The sequence below is a fragment of the Acinonyx jubatus genome, chromosome E2 (assembly GCF_027475565.1).
Source record: "Acinonyx jubatus isolate Ajub_Pintada_27869175 chromosome E2, VMU_Ajub_asm_v1.0, whole genome shotgun sequence".
Taxonomy (NCBI): domain Eukaryota; kingdom Metazoa; phylum Chordata; class Mammalia; order Carnivora; family Felidae; genus Acinonyx; species Acinonyx jubatus.
The window spans coordinates 28416734-28435457 of NC_069396.1; the positions used below are offsets into that span (position 1 = coordinate 28416734).

The window sequence follows — 18724 nt, forward strand, 5'->3', positions numbered from 1 at the left end:
TGTGCATCTGTTGGCAAGATTAATGTGCAAGGCAGGCTGTGGGCCAGGGTTTATTTTTAATAATCAGAAGCCCTTCTTTCTTTTGCAAAATGCTACAGCTTCCTGTGACGAAAGGGAAAAGATCATTCACCCCTCCTTCTCTTTCACTCCCATGGAATCTAAATTTCTGAACATTTGGAGATGGCATAACTTATTCACCCCTGAGACTCAATATTTAAAAAGGAAAAAAAATGTGTGAGGGTAGAAAAAGACAGACGTTTTAAAGATGGGAAAAGGAATATTTGTTTCTCTATAGTGGTTTGCTGCATTTGCTAAGATTCATCAGACACCCAAGTAATGGGTAGGTAACATTTTTGGCATGTCGGTGAACCAGGCTTGGTTGTCAGGATCATACAACTTTAGAACCACAGAGACCATGAACTTATAGCCCAAGATTTTCCTGGTGGAGGAAAAGAGAACCATTGAGGGAAAAGGATGTGCCCAAAATCATGTGGAAAATTAACAGTAGAATTGGCATTATGTGCCCGTGTGGATTCCTCCGTGTGTCCCCAAACCTTCCCTTTGTAGCCTGCACAATACAGACCTCACTTACAACTTTCCCACATTACTGGAAGTGTCCCTTGTCGGGGGATTCCCAAGATGTGAATACGCTGAATTGGCTTGGTTACTTTCTGCCTGTCTGTCACTGATCCATCTAGCAGTCCCCATAGGGGTCTGTCTGACATAGCTGAGTTTTATCAGGCAAGGTCTGAGGTGTGAAAAGTGCAACCAGAAGCATGTAACTTGCTTTGGGCAATGGAATGTGAGTAGAAGTGACGTGCGTCACTTCAGGATGGAGGCCTTCAAGTAAGCCTGACTTACTGCTGTGTCATTCAGCCAGGGGTTATTGAGGACCTAGTGTGTGCCATGCTCTGTGCTGGGAAGGCCCTGGGTGCACTGTCTGCCTCTGCTCTCCAGGAGCTCACAGCCCAGTGAGGGGGGGGCAGGCACGGAAGCCGTTGTTACACTGGGTGATCAGGCTGGGTCAGTGCTATGCCCCAGTCAAGTGGGTCAGCAAAGAGAGCGGCCATTTCTGCTGGGAGGTGGGGGTCACAGAAGGCTTTTCCAGAAAACGCAGACCCTGAGTTGGATCTTGAAGGATGCATACGATTCTTGAGGTAGGCAAGGCAGGTAAGGGAATTGCAGAGAGGGACCTAGCCTCTCCACTTTCCTCTTTTGTGGCATATATGTTACTCTGTCCTTGATATCACCTGTGTGTAGGCCTGGTGACCATTTGCTGCTGTACTTAACATCTTTGTGCCTCAGTTTCTTCATCTGTAAAGTGAGTGTAATAACAAATGCTCCTGATTAGAGTTGTTTTGATGATTAAATTGTTTAATATGTATGGATATGTATGAAGCATACTGGGGGAGTACCCTATGCACAGGAAGCACTCGGTAAAAGTTAAAGCACCATACTTTATATATAATATATGCTCAAAAGATATTTTCTTCCTTAAAGTTTACTTAACTTCCATAATACCTCATCTAAACTAAAAACCTGACTCTGGCTGTTGGGACCTTCGGTAGCCTCATGCCTATCCTCAAAGGGCATGCCTTCCTTGAATGAGCTAATTCTCTGATCTGAATTTGTGTCACTCAGTGGTCAGCCAGGACTGAAGTAATACCTACTTCTAAAAGTCAAGGAGACACAAAGGAAAAATTCTCCAGCCTGGCTCTAAGACTTAAGGGCCAGCTGGAGAAACACAACATATAGGTGGACCCAACAGCAAAAAGACACCATAGAACCAGCCGGATTTCCAGCTTGTACATACTTTCACATCAGTGCATTATCACCAGGAAGGTGGGAATGGGGAGTTATCAGATTGGGCAGAGAGATCCCAGTGGATTCTCAAATGGATTCTTCAGCGAGCACTCTGAACAGACCCACTAAGAAAGGGAAGATGTTGGCCTATGGAGCTGCAAAGACGGCATTGTGAAGAGTAAATACCAGGTCTCTCTTTTCTTGTTCTCTCCCATTAATTCTTTGAGGCATGGGAAATAGATTTCCAAATATGACAGGAAGTCAGGAGTGCTGCTGAGGATGATCCAGAAACAACAGCACAGTTACTGGGGTCCTGGGTGGACTGGAGATGGCAAAGGCCTTGCGGAGATAGGAGAGTTGAGATGCCGCCTCAGGGAATGCCGAACTGAAGTCCTGAGAACATGGGCTCTCCTTTTTGGTGACAGTGAAGGACCCATCTACAGATTGGAATTTTGGCAGCAAAGGCAATTTCAGCTTTTGTGTGTCATTTCTCTGACTCAGTGTTTTTATATGTTGTTTCCTGTTTATTAAATTCTATTCCTGATAATTTTTGATGAGAGTGTTGGCAGGCACGCCTGTCTCATAGTTTATGTGGTCCCAGGAGGACTGGGTGGAATGTGTGTGGAAGTGAGGATACGCCAAAAAAGGCATTAATCATTGAAAAAGATCACCAGGAGAGTTGATGGAAAGGTACACTGACAGAGCAGTTACACGCAAATATCTACCAAGAGAGAACCTGAGGTTGCCTGAGTTTACCCCCCCCCCCCAAAAAAAAGATGTAGAGTTTAGAGCTGGGAGAGAATAAGCTGGATGGTTCTGACTAGGCCTTGAAGGATGGGTGGAATTAGGTCATTTGAAGGAGAAGGGATGATATTCTAAGATGGGGAACAGAATTTGTGAAGCAAAGTTGTCCTAAACGAATGCTTACTGAGACTGTAATATGGCTCAAGCGCTGTGCTTGTCATTTTCTGTGATCTCATTTCACCCCTAGGCTCATGTTGTGGGAAACATTTCAAAATCTGGCCTGTGGATCAATCTTGTACCAGTATTTATTGAGCATCTACTATCGGCAAGAGTTTTCGCCATCCCACCCGGTGGGAATTTCACATGTTTGTTTATTTGATCAACAATTATTTACTTAGTGTCCACTAAGTGCTTGTAATGCATCAGAGGACAAAATAATGGTTCCTGTCCTCTTGACGTTTACAGTTGAGCTGGGAGAGACAGAACGATCAACAACAGATACAGCAAATAAGTTGATTAGATAGTATGTGAGAAGGTGACAAATGCCATAAAAATGCTGAGTATAGTAAAGGATTAAACATATTGAGGTAGGGTTACAATTTTAAATAGGTTAGTCAGTGAAGCCTTACTATGAAGGTAAAATTTGAGCAAAGAAGGGAGAAGGAGGTGAGGGAGTGAGCCATGCAGATGTCTGGGGGACCACAGACCAGGCTGAAGGAACAGCAAGTGCAAAGGTCCTAAGATGAGAACATGTCTGGTACATTTGGGGAATGGTAAGGAGACTGGTGTGACTGGCCAAGAGTTTGTGAGGAGGACCCAGAGTAGGAGGTCAGGCCAAAGGTGAAAAAGGAGAGGTCAGAGTGTGTAGGGCTTTGTGCTCCATTGTAAGGAATGTGATTGTAATGCTGAGACAGGAGCCCTTGGAGGGTTTTTAGCAGAAAAATGACTTAATCTGCTTTACATCGTAACAGAATCACTCTGACCCCCATGTGGTCATGGTCCAGGGGAAAGATGGTGGGGAGATGGGCCAAAGTAGCAGCAGTGGAGGTAAAGGAAGTGATCAGATTCTGGATATGTCTGTCTGTCTGTCTATCTACCTACCTACCTACCTACCTACAGCTTTATTGTGATATAGCATACCATATAATTCACCCACTTAAAGTGTACATATTCAAGAAAGATGCCAAGGTATTTGAGCTGGGCAACCAGAAGCACGAACTTGCCAACAACTAAGATGGAAGAAGAAATTAGGTTCATGGTAGGGGAAGAGCAGTTTCTTTTTGGATGTGTTAGCTCTATACCCGGTTGCCAAGTCCAGAAACTTGGGAATTATCCCTGACTCTTCCCATTGCCTCCCCACCACCACCTCCCACCCCCACACCTGGTCCATCACGTCAGATCACCTGTGTCTCCAATAATAAATACATTTCTGTGGTCCACAAAGTGCTCATTGGATAGCTCACATCCCCATTTGCCATTTTGCAGATGGAGTCATGTGACTGGTTCTGGCCAATGAATTATGAGCAGAGGTGACACAAGGCACTTCTTGGGCAAGGCAGTAAAGAACGGTGTGCCTCCTTTGCCTCTCTCTTTCCCTGACACAATACATTGGAGGCCACATGTTCCAGGCTCCAAGATGAAGGGCTGCCCTACCCACATTGGTCTTTTGTGTGGGCAAGAAATAAACTATATGTACATGTGCTGAGTGTTAATTAACCACTGAGATTTCAGATCTTTCCCTAATACAATTTTACTTCTCTGCTTCTACCTGAACATCCACCATTGTTACTGCATTTAGTGGAATGGCCACCTAGTGTCCCTACTTCTGCACTTACATCCCTGAAATCCATTTCTCACATAGCAGCCAGAGGGATTAGAAGTCAGAGCTCTTCAGTGGCATCCCATTACAGTTGTGTTTGCCCTCCAGTCAATATGTGATCCTGATCACAAAGGCTTTGCCCTCATCATTTCCTTTGCCTGGCTCACTCACAGCTGGCTTCTCACCCTTCAGGTCTCACCTAAGATGCCGCTTCCTCAGAGAGGCCTCCTTGATGACTCTATCTACAGCTGCCCACCTATTCTCTATTTATTTGAAACACTAATAACAATCCATCCTTTAATGAACTAATTAAAACATCTACTCTGTCTCTCCCATTTGAAGTAAACTCCACAAGAACAGGGACATCTATTCATCACTATACTGCCTGGGTCTGATACGTATTTCACAAGTAGTAGATACTCCATTGCTATCCTATGATTCAGCATCAGAGATCAGAGGTGCCCAGGGCAAGGTCTCTGTCCTCCAGAAGCCCATGGTGGAGTAAGGAAGCAGGCCATTAAGGGCTCTGAGTGAGAGGCCAGGGCACCTCCCAATCTAAGGGGAAGTTGGAAGGGTTTCCTGGAGGAAGGAATGCCTGAGGCAGGCCCTGAAGGACTGGGGACTACTGTCCTGATGAAAATTAAGAAAATGGCATTTTAGAGGATAGGGGTGGAATGCATGAAGTGGAATATGGTGGGCTCAGTCCAGAAATGGCCATGATGTGGAATATGAGTTGGAGCAATAGGGAATGAAGGTAGAGAGAGAGCATGGACTGGTATGTCATACTAAGGAGCTGGGACTTGACCTAGAAGCAGTGAGCAGTTATCGACTGACCCAAGTGTCTTGTAGTCTTGGGCTAGCTCATTTTGGGCATCACGGTGAGGTAAAAGACCTCTGATTGAAGACTTTGTGTTTGCTACCCATTAGCATCCTGGGCTTTTCTTCCCCCATGGCTCTCTGATCTTTTCTTTATGGGGTATCCACATTGGTGATCATGGCCTTGCCCCCTCTCCAGGGCTAAGGGAATTTATAGATAGGATAAGAACACAGCGAGTGTTCCCTTTCTCCTCTAAAACCCTTAAATATTGCCAAATTATCCCTTCAAAAAATTTTTTTACATCACTTTTAGTCCCCAACAGAGTACTTGTTTCACTACATCCTTATCTGCCAATGCTGAGTAGTCACAATTTTTTACATTTTTGGTGACTGAGTTACAATGATCTCATTGTTATTTTAATTATATTCCTTGAGTTCTGGCAAAATTAAACAACTTTACTTGTGTTTATTGACCATCTTTATTTCCTCTTCTGTGTATTGCCCATTCATATGCTTTGCCCATTTTTTGAGGGGGGGGTTCTTTGTCATGTCATTGATTGATAGGAGCTCTTTACATATTATGGTGTTATCTGTTATTTCTTGCTAACACTTTCTCCCAGTTTTCCAATATGGCATTGTATTTTGCTCAGGAAGCCTTTTCCCAGCCCAGATTTTTAAAAACTTCCTAAATGTACTTGCAAAAGCTTTTAGGGTCAGTTTTTGTTTAGGTGTATATTTAAGTCTTTACTTTGGCTGGAATGCATGTTTGTGTGTAGTGTGAGGAGGGGACTGTAATTTGAATAATTGTCCCCACTAGGTTTATTAAACATGGCATAGGATGAGGCCAGACAGGTGGCTATTGAGAATATTGCTTGGGCAAGATCTGGAGGTCCTGAGTTGGTCAGGCATTGATCCTTTGGTTGCTGGATTGTGGGAGGTTCTGACAGGATCCTGTGAGAGGAGCTAGGATGACAGGGGACCCTTGGAGTGAGGTGCTGGTGCTTCGGATTAGGAAGTATTCCAATATTTTAACAACCCCTATGGCCATATGGGTGTGTTCCAGCTGGCTACCAGTGGTTAGGATGGAACAGTGGGCAGAGATCCAATCATGAGGACCTAGAAGAGTTTTGTTTGTATCTTGACAATATTGGGAAGGCACTGCTAAGACTGAGGAGAGTGAGTGACCACATTTGGGTTTGTAGGACCAGGACCAAGATGAGGAAGGTGAGGTGCTTGCCTTGGATGAAGAATTTAAGGGGCATCTGGGTGGTGCAATCACTTGAGCATCTGACTCTTGATTTCGGCTCAGTTCATGATCCCAGGGTCGTGGGATCAAGCCCTGTGTTGGGCTCTGCACTGAGTGTGGAGTCTGCTTAAGATTTTCTCTCTCTTTCCTCTGCCCCTTTCCCTCACTCACATGCTGCCTCTCAAAAAAAAAAAAGAAGAATTTAAGTGGGGGCCAAAAATCAGTAATTAGAATAAATATTTTAATGCAGTATTTAAAATTTTTTTAATAATGCAAAAAAATCCATTATGGACGAAATACCAAAAATTTTTTAATGAAGGCATCTACCCCTGTACTTGTAGGATGAGGCCTTAATTTGCCTTAACCCAAACCCCACCTGTCCAAAACTGTCTTTTGTATAAATTTTTGATATTTGCTTATCATGCATATTTTTTGCATTAATTTTGATTTTTAAAAATATTGCGTGAAAATATTACTTATCTTGTTTGCTGAGTAATTTTGGCACCTACCTAAATTTTGTGCCTCGCCACCTCACCCTAGTCCCAGCCCTGATTTTGAGGTGGTAACTGAGGCTAGTTGGGGCTGGGGACCTGCAGGGCCAGCATGGTCGGGAGAGATCAGTGGGGGTGGGGTTCACGTGAGAGATACTACCAGATTGTGTGAATGTGGCGTGGAAGGAGATGGTGCGGGCAAGCCTGCGGCTCACTCCCCCTTTGGAGTTGTCTGAGGAGGGGGCAAGAGGGGGATGCTGTCAGCAGCCCATCTGCGCTGCATCCCTGCCAACCAGGCCTGTGAGCCAAGCGCCCACTTCCCTCAGCAAGGCTGCTGGAGAACCATTTTCTCTGAAAGTAGGAAGCACCTTGCGGTTGGACTTGGCCTTGCGTTGGGGTTGATCCCAGGTGGTCCTCAGGAGCAGATGGGCCCCTCTCTGCTCCTTTCCAATGTCCACTCTGACCCACTCTCCTCCCCAGTACAGCACATGTGAGCCCTGTTCCTGGCTATGACTTCTCTCATGTGGTCTGTGTGAAACCCTCCAGCCACAGGCCCTGAGACCCCATGGGCAGGTGGACCTGCTTGTGTCACTGAGATCTGAGATTGTACCCAGACCTTGAACATAACCTACCTCTGTGGTCCTGCAGGCTGTGGCTGGAAAGCAGAGCTTGGACATCCACAGAGGGCCTTGAGTGCATGGGCCTTCAAAAGTCATTCCCTGATGCAAGGCCAGAGTCACGTGGGACCTCTGAGTCTTGAGGTCATGCTTGTCAGGACAGTGCAGGTCACAAGAATGTTTTCCGAGGCTCTGAATAAAGAAATAAGAGGGGCGGAGGGGATAGGGGAAAGACACTGGCTCAGAGGTCAGCAGGCTGTTCTACTTCTGCCTGCTGGCCTACCTACTCAGTGTGATCTTAAACAAAGCTCTTGTTTCTCTGAGCTTCAGTTTCCCGATCTGTCATATTGAGAAATTAGAATGGAGGAGTCTTGTTGTTTTTCTACCTGAGTGGACACGAGGTACTGCTTGGGGAGCTCAAAAGGAAAAGAATTTATTGTCCCATTTTTGAGGGTGAATTATTAAGCTGGTGTATTAGCTACTGCCACCGTGATGCTGTGTGACAAAACAACCCCAACTGAGTCTCAGTGACTTGACACAGCAATCATTTATTCTCTTGCTCACAGTCTTGCAGATCAGCTGCCTCTCAGCTGGGCTAGGCTGGGCCCCAGGCTCTAGGCTGCAGATTGGGTACAGGCTCATTCCACATGTCTCGTCTTCCATAGGCCAGCAGCCACTGGGGACACGCTCAGGATGTGTGCTCTACTCCATGGCCACCGTGGCACAAGACAGTAAGCCAAACTGGGCAAGCAGGTTTCCAGCCTCTGCAGGTTTCACCCCACCCACTATGGAGCTATGGCAAAGATGTAGATATATAACATTGCTGCAGGGGAATGAAGAATTGGGACCAAATTGCCACAGTTAAGGAAGAATAGAATAACCCAGGGAATTTGAAAATGTACTACAACACATCAGGGTGTGGTCACTTCATCTCTATTCGTTCCTTAGCAAATCCACCTGGTGGCATTGGCATCATGAGCCCGCTCAGACTTTAAGGACACCCAGGTCGGGCGTGGGGTGATGAGACACTTGGAGCCTGCCATGTAGGAGAAAGTTCCAGCTTGTCAGGACCATCCCACCGTGTCTTCATTCCTCTGGCAGCCTTCGTATCACTATGTAGAGCCTGGGAATGAAGCCAACACGAAGTGCAAACTGAGCAGTTTTGAAAAACCAGGTCCTCATACATCATCAGAGCATCTAGATACAGCCTTGCCTAAAGCCAGGACTTCCAGTTACATTAACCAATAAATTCCTTTTTTGTCTTAAACCAATGTTTGAATTGGGTTTTCAGTTACTTGCAATGGCAAGGGTGGTCTGTGCTCAATACAAGAACTTACCTACCCAGGAAGATCTGACGTCAGTGAGTGGGTGGCAGGTACTTTCCAGATGCAGCGTGATATAGAACCTCACCACACTCAGTGTTAGCATTGCTTGGGGGCTTGTTAGAGATGCAGAATCTTGGACCTTTCCCAGACCTACAGAATCAAAATCTTCATTTTAATACATTTTAGCTAGACCCCCAGGTGATTTCCATGCATATTAAAATTTAAGAAGTATTTGTATGAAAGAGCAGGACGAGTCTCTTCACCTCCCTGGGCCTTCCTTTGTGACTGGGTGTGACTGAGCGATTGACTGGAGTTGGTGACCAGGGTTCAAATTCTGGCTTTGCTACTTAATATGTTGAGGGGCAATGAATAGGGGTGTTTTAAAATATCTCTGAGCCTCAGTTTTCTCTTCCGGAGAATGAGGATAATAGCAATAGCTACCTCCCAGGACTTTTGAAAGAAGTCAGTGTATTCAACTCACAGAAAGCATTTGGCACACCTCTAGGCAAAAAGGAAGAGCTCAAAATTTGCCAGGTATGGTTATTTCCACAACTCTACAGTGGAGCTGCTTTATGTTCAGCCCACCTAATATCTTTTGATCGATCAACAGCAGATGGGAAAACATTTTTGGAAAGTATAAATTGATTAAAAAGTAGTGATTTTTCTAAATCTTAAAAGAAGATAATTCATGGGGCACCTGGGTGGCTCAGTTGGTTAAGTGTCCAACTTCAGTTCAGGTCATGATCTCACGGTTCATGAGTTCGAGCTCTGCCATTGGGCTGTGTACTGACAAATCGGAGCCTGGAGCCTGCTTCAGATTCCATATCTCCCCCTCTCTCTGCCCCTCCCCTGCTTGTGCTCTCTCTCTGTCTCAAAAATAAACATTAAAAAATTTAAAAAAAAAGAAGATAATGCACAAATGTTGCTTAACCATTATGTGGTTAATGGTTGTTTTTGACCTGTACCTCTGGGCAAGGGTATGAGGCAGTAAAGGGGTAAGGAGAGGTCACCAGGAAGGGGGACAGTGCTCTGAGCTGAGTCAAAGGGGCAAGAGGGCCCATGTCTTCCAGGGAGAGGGAGGGTCAGAGCATTTGTACAGTGAGTCCTGGCTGAAGACAGACCTCAGAGAGCTCTGACAGTAGGCGAGGATGTTGGGCTTTACCCAGCAGGCGCTGGAGATGAAACTAATCATAGTGACACTGGCTTCTCTGTGGTCCTTTGACTTGCTGGATTACAAGTCTGTTTCTCCGACTGCATAGCTTCTGAGTTGCATAAACCTCAGAAGAGTTCCAAATGACGCTCCTTGAAGGCCTGACGCAGCCCAGCCCTACTGCAGGCGAACACAAGATATAGTTGCCTGCAAGCGGGTGAGGGCCATGAAGAGGAGAGGCCTGCTGCCTGGGAGTCGCCTGGCCTCTGTGATAAACACGGCCCAGCTGCAGGTTTGGTCTGTGGTTGGTGCCTTGTGTTGTTGATTTTGTGTGGGGTTGAGAGATGGGCCACCAGCCCACCTGAGACTGTGAGCTGAGAGAGGAGTCGGGTAGAAAGAGGCCCCGGCAGGGCACTGCTCAGGGTCCAGAATGAAATCTGCCACCTAGTCTTGGACAGGACACATGGATCCTTGGCTCAAAAGAATCCTGAGCATCCTCGATTCTACTCCAGATCCTCCCCAGGGGAGATGGCTCTTGAGATCTGTTGGGGCAGGCACATGACAGTACTGAGTAAACGCTCAGTGCTCACAACCAGTGTGAGGTACTAGTGATAAAGACACTGAGCCAGATGTAGAGAAGCTCTCCCAATGCCAGCTTCAGGCACAGGGAGGTGTTATATGTGATGAAGAGAATGGAGTAGAAGTCAGGCAGCACTGGGTTCTGATTCCCCTTTTACCATCTGTTTCATAGCTTACTCTGTGGGATCACGGGAAGATCACATCACCTCTTTGTGCTTTCATTTCCCCATCAAAAAAGTAGGTATAAATATGCCCTTTTTGCGGGAGTATCCATGGCAGCACGATTACACAATATTGTGCAGATGAGACATAGTAAAGTGGTAAGGTTGGCTAATAATGATCTCATTCAGAATCTGATGGTCTGAGAAATTAGAACATGGACAGGGTGGTGAATTTAGGAAAGGCCTGTCTGAGGAGGTGACACTTCAACTGAGAGCAAAAGGAGACAGCAGTATGGGATAAAGCATTCATTATAAGAATTCATTGTCTTATAACGGGAGATCCTGGGGCAGTGAAGTTTGGAAGGGGAAGGGTGAATTGAAGGGTCAGAGAAAGAGCCAACAACAGTCCTGAAGCCCCTGTGTAGGTGAATACATTGGAGCAGTGGGACATCCAAGAACTCAAGCATATCCAGCTAGCAAGATGAGGCCATGAGGAGACTCATGGAGAGGGCTCTGGGGTGCTGTTGCCTCTGGGAATCTACCACCTCCCTGGGGCCACAGCCACACATCTAGACGTGGGCCTGGAGTAGCTGTTGGTCAGTTGTTGGCCAGCAGTTAGGAAGATAAGCTGGACACAAAGCAGAGGAGATATGGACAAACTGCAAGGCCCCAGGTACCTCTGTCTGCTCAACAGTATATGTGACTTACACGATCTTTCAATAATAATGACTGATGCTTCACTTCCTTCCTCCAAATCCTGTGCCGGTTCCCTCTTTGGCCAACTCTATCCCAGAACCATGCACTAAGGAGATTCTGGGAGATGTAGTTCCAGCTTATCCAAATTGATAGTACACTCCATTCCGATGCTAGTGCACTAGTTACTAAGATAGAGAAAATACGGAGAGGAGCAAGTTTGGGGTGGGAAATGTTAGGAGTTCTTTCATGGGCACGTTTAATTAGAGATGCCTATTTAAGATGGCCATCAATGATCCTGCTCTTCATGCCCTGTGTGATCTTCTCCCCTTGGGGTGGGCTGGATTTAGTGACTCACTTCCAACAAACAGAATTGGGCAAAGAGGATGGACTGTCACTCCTGAGATCAGGTTACAAAAAGACCCTGGCTTCTGTCTTGGGTACTCCTCCTTCTCCTCTTGCTCACTTTCTTTGAAACAAGGCAGCTGCCATGTTGTGAGTTTATGGAGAGACTCCCATGGAACAGCCATGTGAGTGAACTTGGAAGCAGAACCTCCCGCATCACACCTTCTGATGAGACTGCAGCCCCCACTGGCAGCTTGAGAACATCAGCCAGAAGCACCCAGGTAAGTGGCATCCAGATTCCTGACTCACAGAAACTTGAGATAACACGTTTATTTTTTCAAACAGTTACATTTGGGGGTAGTTTGTTATGCAGCAATAGATAGCTATAGACACCAAAGTGGATATTTATGCTTGAAGCTTAAGGGGGAGGTCAAGGATGGATGTGTTTGTTTAGGAACCATTAGTGTTTGATGGCATTTAAAGCCACGGAACGGAATAATGTTAAGTAGAAACAGTAGTCAGAGAAGAGCAGAGGTCTGAGGAGTGAGCCTTGGGGATTGCCACCGTTCAGTGGTCAGACAAATGCGGGAGATTCAGCAAAGCAAGTGGACACCAAGTGGCTAACGTGGAAGGAGGAAAAACAGAAGGGTGTGGTATCAGGAATCAAGAGAAGGTCATGTATCAAGGAAGTGGGGGAGCTCAATGCTGCTACAGGTCAGTCAAGGTGAAGGCAGAGAAGTGCCTGTTGGCTTTGACCACATGGATTTGGTTAGCAACCTGGACAAGGCCGTTTGAGTGGAGCAGGAGCTCACGTGGACAGGACTGAGGAAGGTGGGGGTGTTCCGTGCTTAGCTGTGTAGCATGAGGCATGCCCAAACAAATGGGGACTCCCCCTTTCGGTTCTACTATCGCTGTGTTTGCTTCCCTCTCTGGTTCTTGGCTTTGGGAGATGATGACAGAAGATGACAGGGGTTGGGCAGAATGGATGGTGGCTTTGAGGAACAGGAGCAAGTCTGGTAGCACAGCTGGGGAGCTCCAGTGGACATGTTGGTTCGCTAAGATCATTTCTTTGTTTGGCCTGAGCTAGAAATTTGAGTGAAAATCAGTCATTTGACAGACCCTTACTGTGTGCAGAGTCTGCCAGGCAGGAGTGATCTGTCATCGAGTGAGACATTACCCCGAAAGGAGTGGATTCAAGGTCCAGGGGGAGGCACATGTTTAAATAAACATTATAGGACCTTGTGATTAGTCATGCATGACAGAGGTACATCCTGTGCTGTGGGAGAGTAAGAGAAGGAGGGCCTGAGCTTGCTACAGGGGGTTGGGAGTGGGTGGGCAAAGAATGAAGGCTTTCTGGAGGAGGAGGCCCTGGGGCAGAGGCTTAGAGAGTGCCCACTGAGTTTTTAAACTTAAAGTCTGGGAAGATTATTCCAGGTCCCTTCTCTCATCTCCCCTCCAACCCACCCGCTTGCCCTCCTTTTCCAACTCATACCCCTCCCTGCCCCTCTCTCCCTCCTTCTCCTCTTCTCCTTCTCTCCCTCCTCCTTCCCTGGCCCATGATGAAAGGCTTTAGTGGCCTCCCAGTTAATGAATTATGCATGCCCTTCAGCGGGTGTGCCTGGCATCCAATTAGGGCCTTGGCCAGGTTGATAACATAGATTAAAATGTAATTCATTGAGGTTGACATTTAAGCCCCAGTGTGAGTGGCAGGAAAGAGAAGCAATGCTTCCCCAGAACCTGGTGTTTTGGGTGGGGGATGGGGAGGCTCTCAGCTACCAGCATTTGCTTAACTAATGCTGGTTTAGAGTCCAGCCAGCCTGTGGGCTGGGCCTTCTGATGCACCTTTGTGCCGGGGAAAGGTGCAAGGCAGGCTTTGAGTCAAAATAAGCTTTTTAAAAAAATTTTTTTATTTAGAAATAATTTGAGGGGCGCCTGGGTGGCTCAGTCGGTTGAGCGTCCGACTTCGGCTCAGGTCATGATCTTGCGGTCCGTGGGTTCGAGCCCCGCATCGGGCTCTGGGCTGATGGCTCAGAGCCTGGAGCCTGCTTCCGATTCTGTGTCTCCCTCTCTCTCTGCCCCTCCCCCGTTCATGCTCTGTCTCTCTCTGTCTCAAAAATAAATAAAAATGTTAAAAAAAAAAAAAGAAATAATTTGAGATTTACACAAGAGTTGTGATGACAGTACAGAGAGTTCCCATATACCCTTCACTGAGTTTTCCCTCATGTTAACATCTTATGTTACTATGGTACAGTGATCAAAACCAAGAAATTAACATGGGCACAATACCCATTAACTAAACTACTAATGTTTCTTCAGATTTCACCCAGTTTCCCACTAATGTCCCTTTTCAGTTCCAGGACCCAGGATTGCCAGGATCCCATATGTCAGTGCAGGCTTTGGTGACTGCGTCTCAGCATGGACAGCAGTCCGTCTCCACGTGCCAAGCCAGGGGTTCTCAAACTCTTGAGTCCAGGGAGTTTCTGGGGATTTTGTTGAAAAGGCACATTCTTCCCTAGACATTCTGATTCATTAAATCTTGCAGAGAGCCCTGACATCTATATTTTTAACAAGCACCCCAGGCAATGGGGAACTGTTGACCCTGACCAGCACTCCAAGCAAAGTTGGTTTGATTCCTAGTTCCTTTGGCAACCCAGTTGTCAACCTGCAGATTTCCCTCATCCCCCAACTGAGCCTTTGGGCCTCGCAGGGTTATCCTCACCCAGACCCTGGGGGGAGGACGATTAACACGCTGGGCAGGGCAAAATCCCAGGTAAGTCTTAAGAGAGAGAAGAAGGAAGAATATTTATCTGCCAGTCATTAATATACAAGTTTTCTCGTTTAATCCACACAACAACCCCTATGAGGAGATACTACTTTCCCCATTTTGTAGATGAGGAAACCAAACAATCACGATATTAAGTGTGAGGTTGCCAGATTTAACAAATAAGAAAATCGGAGGTCCAGTTAAACTTGAACCTGAGATAAGGCAATGTTGGGGTTATACTTATAATTTTGAAAACATTGTAGTCCATCTGACATGCAAATTTAACTGGGCCTCCTGTATTTTATCTTGCGGCCCTACTAATATCCTTTGGTTGCAGAGCTCACTAGTAGGCTTCGACCAGATCTGGCTTCAATGTGTGTAGCATGGGGCACCCTGTGCTTACCTGTTTAGTGCCCGTCTCACCTGTTGGACCACAAGCAACAGGAGGTGGGGGCCATATGTAATTATCCCCTGCTGTATCTTCAAAGCTTGGCAGTGCGGCAGTAGGTGCCTAGTAAATATTTATTGAATAAATGAATGGCTAAATGCATGCACGAGTAGAATCTCTACTTCCTTTGTACCATCATGGTGGTTGACAGAGAGCTAAGCTGGTGAGGTGTCATGTGATCAACTTGCTGATAGAGATGTGGGAGGAGTTAGAGGGTCCAAGGTGCCATGCCCACATCTGGAACCCTAGCCCTTGCACCCTGAACAAGGACAAAGTGCCAGCTCTTCTCATCTCATCCTCTCAGGGCCTCTGCTCTCCCAACTGGGAAATGAGATTGGGTCCCTGCCAGCTCTAGGTTTCTGCCATTCTGTGATTCCTAACCCCACCCTCCCATGGAGATAAAAAAAATATGGCCAAATAAGAGGATGTGCTGCCGACTATATTTACTTCCCAGCTCATTCTTATCTCTCCTCTTCTTCCTCTCCTCCCTCCTCCTCCATAATGATTTTCTCCGCACCCTGTGGTGCCTGGCTTTGGGTTCCTTTCCTCGAATGCTCCCTTCCGCCCTGTCAGACGAAATCAGAACCCCAGAGAGACCCGGCACAGCACAGTTCTTCACATTCAAGGGAGACATTGGGAGCGCATTGTATCTTTTAAAATAGACCCGTTGTCGTCGGAATGTATTTTTAGCTGTGGGAGAGATTGGCATGCTCTCCGTGCCACCATCTGCCAAAGGCAGTTGCTAGGCAACTGACACTGACGACAGCAAGGGGATGACTTCATGGAGGATCTGGGGACCCTGATGGCCCCATCCCTCTCCACTGTCTAACTCCTGCATGCGAACAGCCAGGCCCAAGGGAATAAGCACTCCTTGCTTTCTGGGAGAGGCCAGGGAGCTGGTTCAAGGCCTGTGGGCAAAGTACGGGAGATGCTATACAGGTAACAAGAGACAACGGGCCATCACTGCCACCCTGACTGGTGGATTTTCTATTTAGAAATTTAGATGCTATTGTGATTTAGGGCTGGGATCTGGACTCAGTGAATCCAAAGGATACATATCCTTCTTCTCAGCAGCCCCACAGGCACTGGTCTGAGTCACAGCAGGAGCTGTTTGGAGGTCATCAGCCCAGAGCAGGATTCATGGATGAAGTAGCCAACTGGTGGCCAGAACCCCTAGGTTTTTGCTCTCTGAGTGATTTGGGGTGAGTCTCTGCCCTTCTGTGTCCCCCAGTTTTGTTATCTTCAAAGTAAGGATATTGAGCCAGGTTATAATTCACGGATAGGGATAAAAAGCAGGAGAACCACAGAGTAGAAAAACCCACGAGCCAGACGTCGATTTGGAGCACAACTTTGCCCCTTAAAGCTCATGTGTGACTTAGGTGAGACGCTGAACTTGTCAGTACAGTCTCAATCTGAGAACGACGGCAGTAATGGGCTCATTTTGTGTTGTGGGCATTCAGCAAAGCAGAGCAGGGAAGGTACGCAGCAGGACGCCTTCACTTTGGGGCCCGGTAAATGGGCAGGTAGATTCCATTTCTGCAGCAGAGCCTGTAAAGCATCTGCTGCAATTATTTCCCTTCATGCATATTAACACTTCATGCTGGGCACATTTCCAGCCTCCCTTGCAGCTAAGTTCTCAACAAGGACACGTGAAAGGAAGGGACAGCTGCAATTTCTACCTCCCTCACTTAGAAGAAATTGCTTCCCTGGATGTCCTTTCTCCTTTCCTTTCTGGAATCCAGGGCATGGATAGGCCCGTGACACCACTTTGACCCTGCAGAGCAGGACGATCTGCTTGGGGTAGGGGAGCAAGGAGAGCAACAAGATGAAAGGACCCTGGGTCGCTGTTCTAAGAAGAGGACTGAGCACGTGTGGTTTGTTTGCTTGGGGGAGGGCAAGAGCACTGGCAGGTGAGTGGGGAGGCGACAAAAGGAAGAGAAGGTAGCCAATAAAGGCCAGCCACCTCAGCAGGTGACAAGAGCTTAATTCCCTGGGGAAGCTCTGCAAAACAGAGTCGGCCAGGAGCTTCAGAGATAGCCGAGGGTGAAGGAACTGGGCCATGTTGCCCCCCACCCCCTTGATCCCTGGACCACTCCTCCAGTCTCCTGTGTGCCCGTGGGCAGAGTGAACGCCTCCAGCCCGAGGGCAGCCCTTTGCCATCAGAAGCCAGGCTGGTGGGCATGGCAATGATAAGGGGATCTGAGTGGATGTGGCACAGCAAGAGAGCAGCAGCTGAAAGAGAAATAAACTTCTGTGTTCTTCAGGCCACGTAGTGAGGATTGTTTTTTTGCAGCTCGACTTTTACCCTAGCCAATTCAATTTCCAAATGCTATGCATATTAGGAAGTCTCAGTTTTATGTAATCCCTCTAAGCTCCTAGGCTCCATGCGACATTCGTGGAGGTTACGTCACGGTCGGGAAAGCAAGGTTAATGCTAAGGAGCACAAGTATCTCAACGGAGCGTGCGTCACATGGCACCGCTGGGATTTGGGGAGAAAATGACGTAGGTCCTCAGAGAAGGGCAGATGAGTATAGACCAGCACAGTCACAGGAGTCTTCTTGGCGGAGGTGAACTGAAGCTGAGCACTGTCGGCTGGGGTGGAGGGCACCCTGGCTGAGCCCTGGGTAGCTCTTCCGTGAGGTATGGGGCAAGCAGGTACCTGGCTCACAGCACCGCCGTGTGGTCTCCACCAGTGGACGCTGGGTTAAGCTGCACTGTGCGTTTAAGGAGTGGGCTGCTTGGTGCCTGTTAGCTGGGAGTTCTTCCTGGTGTCTGACTGCAGTCCGTCCTGCTTTACTTCAGGTTTTATTTTAACCTCTAAGCATGGGTTGGATTTGACGATGACTGCGAGGAGTGTGTTAAAATTAGCATGCCCATGTCACCCCCATCCTCTGTGGGAAAGGGGGTGTAGAGAAGAGTCCAGCCCTCCCCCCCTACCCCCATGGATTGGGGACAAATAGGAAAGAATGAGGCAGTCCACCCAGGCTCCCAGAGCCCCAGTCATCCCCAAGGCTGGGAGAAAGAGCAGAGGGCAGCGTCTCTTAGGCGAGTGGACTGTACGGCCTTGATCCAAATGCAGGTAACTCAAACTCACCCTTGCCTGCTTGTTGCCAATGCCACCACCAACTCATGTCTGTGAACATGGGGCATTTCCACCCCATTCTAGGTTTTCCTGGCATTTTATTCTCTTTGAGAAAATAAGAGCAGCTTTCTTTGTTCTCTTTGGGAAATATGTGTGGAATGGGGAGAAAAGAAGTGGTGCAGCCTTTAGAACTGAGGGCAAAAGGAGGGTCTCTCTGTAGCTAGTACTAATTCCCTGTGCCCAGGGAAGGTGGGGACATAGGAGGCTCCGTGAAGCATCCTGTCTCTGGAGAGTAAGAGCCACAGGCCAGGGTACTTATGGCCAATACAAGACATAAGATGGACTAAACTGCGGGGCTTGGGGCCCTTCTGAATATACCAGAAGCAAGAAAGGAAAGATCAGGGACACCTGGGTGGCTCAGTGGGTTAAGCGTCTGACTTCGGCTCAGGTCATGATCTCACGGTTTGTGAGCCCCACATCGGGCTCTCTGCTGTCGGCACGGAGCCTGCTTCAGATCCTCTGTCCCCATCTCTCTCTGCCCCTCCCCCACTGGTTCTGTCTGTCTGTCTGTCTCTCTCAAAAATAAATTATTTTTTTTTAAAAAGAAAGGAAAAATCAGTGTGGACTATAATAGAGAGGGC

The 18724-nt window shown here is 47.3% G+C and overlaps 1 long non-coding RNA gene across 2 annotated transcripts in view; it reads left to right on the forward strand.

Annotated features, from left to right (window-relative positions):
* LOC106973295 (uncharacterized) overlaps positions 1–18724 on the forward strand; it is a 256290-nt gene that overhangs the window by 210848 nt on the left and 26718 nt on the right. Inside the window, exon 5 of one of the 2 annotated variants that reach the window (XR_008293422.1) lies at positions 11926–12070. The exons of the other annotated variant lie outside the window; for it this stretch is intronic. This is a non-coding gene — a long non-coding RNA (uncharacterized LOC106973295). The remainder of the gene's footprint in view (positions 1–11925; positions 12071–18724) is intronic. 2 annotated transcript variants of the gene reach the window in all.